The following is a 3,499-nucleotide window of genomic DNA, read 5'->3' on the forward strand; positions in this document are numbered from 1 at the left end:
GGACAAAAAGTGTCAGTGATTTGAAAAATTACATAAGAGATGCATTTCAAGAAATTAATACCCAAAGAGACTTGTGCAAAAAAGTTTGTCGAAGCGTAAGAGGCAGACTTCAAAGCTGTGCAAATTGTAATGGAAAACAGTTTGAGCACCTGCGTTGATAAAATTTAAGGACTTTTGTATTATTGTTCAGAATAAAATTTAATTCTCATTGTTATGCATGTGTTTGTAAATATAATTTTATATATAAATCAAAATAAATATTATTTTCTGGCCACCTACTTTTGGATCATCCTGTATATTTCTGGTTCGCCAACAAAGGTATCACTCCGAGAATACGTTTGTCATTTTTGGCATAAAAGTATTTACATCGATTTTTCTGGCTAACACGATACCACAATATAAGTTTGTATTGTACATCATTTTATGGGCTTCAAATACAAAAATTAAAAAAAAATGATTACCTGGAGAACTAATGGTTTAAACTGTTAGAACGAAGGGACATTTACAATGCAAGATAATTGTGAAAGAGTGTCATTAAAATTGCCCAATTACATATTTTCTTGCAGTGTAAACAGGATGCAGCTCACCTGGTGAATGAGCAAAATGCCAGACCATCATGTGAAATGATTTTTTGCGCAGCACAAAAGATCATCATTTTTGGAGGAGCATCTTCGTCTATCAACAGGATCCGCACTGCCGAAAGTATAGCAGCCTATGCTCAATGAGTGATCTAGGTAGATGTAGTATAAATCGCTCAGCAGACTTCATTTACTTTGATCTGTGAATGTACACAGGCATCTAAAAGACCATCAATTAAAAAGTCAACTGAGAAGCGATGGCATCGTGCCACCGGTCGGTCCATAAAAAAGTTTAAAGTTCACATGTTCAGTATTTGGTCAGTATTTTACATCAGGATTTGTAAGCCAAAACCAGGAGTGGAACAATCAGAGGAAAAGTATAATAGTAAAAATACTAGTGTTTAATACAAATCAAACATTGATCGTGTGAATGTGGCCTTACAGTGAGAGTGATTGAAAACTCTAATGTAAGCCATCTGAGGGACCGCCATAGTTGTGACTTGAGTTCAGGCTACAAAGAAAAGACCACAGACTGTACACCATCGTGGAAAATACTCAATCTATTGTGTAAAAAATAAAGTATTGTTCCAATTTGCTGGGTTAAATTAATTCCTAAAAATATGACATGAGTGAAGAGAATAGGTGGTAGAACAAGCCTAAGAGCAACACAGCCAATGGAGTAAGAGGTGGACACTTACAGTATGTGTTTTTGTGCTTTTATGAAGTTATGAAATGTTGCAGATGTTATGATGACAAGGGCCTGAAGCATATGGGTGGAGAGAAAATCTTCATGTGAAATGATGCCGTAAAATAAAGCATCACAGAGAAACCAGGGAAGGGGCCTGTAGAGTTAAGATCCTAGGCTGGGAATGATTGACAAGTCTGAAGAATCTGCATACACAAGGACAGACACCTGGAGAGATCAGAAATGGTGCACAATGTTCTTCTGTTGCGCAACATTTAAAGTAAAAATGTCTCCATAATGGATGTCTGTAAATGATGACACATTACCTGGTTTCTCATTGACAGCTAGTGCATGCTCGGTAAACACTTCAGTGGACATAGTGACATTTGATTTACCTGCCTTCCTCCCACCTCTTAAACATAAACCATGTGGGAATGTTCCCAGGTCCATTACATATAATTATTATAATAATCACAGAGTTGTGGATTCATCTCAGGATCCTTATTACAAGGAAAAGATTCACATTTCTTGCAAAAAATAAATAAAAGTAAGTGTAAGGATATTTTTTTTTATATATATAAAATTCTCAGTCTCTAAATTCTGTAGCCTGCAGCATCTAAAACCACGGCCGATACTGTGGGTCATTTGAGGGGTTGCTGAAAAGACGAGCCCTCCATGGGGGAAACCAGAGCAGAGCCCAGGTCCTAAAAATGGAAGTTGATGCCTGAAAATACAAGAACACCAAGGGTTATTTCAATAAAATGAAATTTTTCCTGAGTCCAAGAGTCAATAGCCCAAACCCCACTTGTCAGTCTTATGGTCATGTAGCCTTAGTTCAAGTGTCATTGTGCTATACCCCAAGTGTCAGTAAATGTTAAGGATTTCTTACCTGATCTGGTCCAGCATTACTACGCATTTGCTCCACTGGAGGATTGGGAGCTTCATCAATTCCACTATCTCCATCATCACTAAGCCTTGGTGATGATGATGGTGATAAGATGGTATCTTCAATGTCTTCAGGAACCTGTATTGTGCAATCAACCATACAGGAAGAGGAAGCCTCTTGTTGATCCTCTTCTGGTCCTACAGAGACATCTTTTATTCTAGGGGATCTCGGATCAAAGCTTACAACAGTGTATGGTAAATTTTCTTCCCCCAACCTGTCCAAAGATAAATCAATAAGAAATGGTTATCAGTCCTGGGAATTATTGGAACCAAATCTTCTGAATATTATATACAGAGTGACTACGCACCGGCAAGATACTTCAAAGCGGTCAATCCACAAGGTGAATTCCTTGGGCAGTGTAAGGTCATAAAATCTTATTTGACTTAGAGCACAAGCCTCTTGAATGCTTTCATCCTTGTCCTGTCCATTGATTCGGATACACCTAAAATGCAAAAATTAGCCATTAGTGATGCGATGCCATTAGTACAAAATAGGGAATTTCTAGAGCATCTGGAATACCAAGATTGAAATTTTCTGGACATATCTTGTGATGCCACCGATGACTTACCTGTAGGCTTATCCTTTCATTGGGTTCTCTGGATACCAATGTCCAGTGTATTTTTTGCATACAATTTCAGACAAATGCTCCCCAAATATGTCTATTATGGCCGAATCCAATTTTTGGAATCTGTTGCCCACAGTTTTCATGTAGTCCACTCCGGCCAACAGTCCCTGCCTCATCAGTATTGGAATAGAATTTACTGCCGCCATTTTATCTGAGAAGAAAAAAAAAGAGAAATGTTACTTTTTTAGTCGTGTTTTTTATAATATTCACATTTTTTTAATTGCTCCTGATTGGTGGAGGTGTCAGAGGTAAAACTACAGCCACAAGATATTTAAAGGGCAAGTAAAATATCAATAGATTACAAAACATCTTCCAACCAGCTTATTGATGATGAAATCTTATAGCTGAATCTAACCACGGTAATTTGATTGTATATCTGTGACATTATCAATTGAAGTATGTATTCCCAGGGTGGAACCATTGCAGTAGCCAAGTGTCCCGATAAATGATAATGTGGAGAAGATGGGTTTTCAGGGCAGAAAGAAGGACTACTGGAGGCCAACATGGCTGCCATATCCTCTGAAATTCTGCCATTAGTTCTACATAAGAAATTTTAGAAATACAACTGTTTTTCAATCTATTAAATAAACGTTCACACAATCACAGATTCAATTTTCGTAAAGAAACAAGAAATCAAAATGAAAAAGAAAGTTTCAAACATCATA

The 3,499-nt window shown here is 37.2% G+C and overlaps 1 pseudogene; it reads right to left on the minus strand.

The window, feature by feature from the left end:
- Window positions 1–1,879: 1,879 nt before the first annotated feature.
- LOC141171661 (maternal B9.10 protein-like) lies at window positions 1,880–2,950 on the minus strand (annotated as a pseudogene).
- Between the last annotated feature and the right edge of the window lie 549 nt (window positions 2,951–3,499).

This window comes from Phyllobates terribilis, unplaced genomic scaffold (assembly GCF_046119375.1).
Source record: "Phyllobates terribilis strain yellow unplaced genomic scaffold, ASM4611937v1 Scaffold_12__6_contigs__length_324123572, whole genome shotgun sequence".
Lineage (NCBI taxonomy): Eukaryota > Metazoa > Chordata > Amphibia > Anura > Dendrobatidae > Phyllobates > Phyllobates terribilis.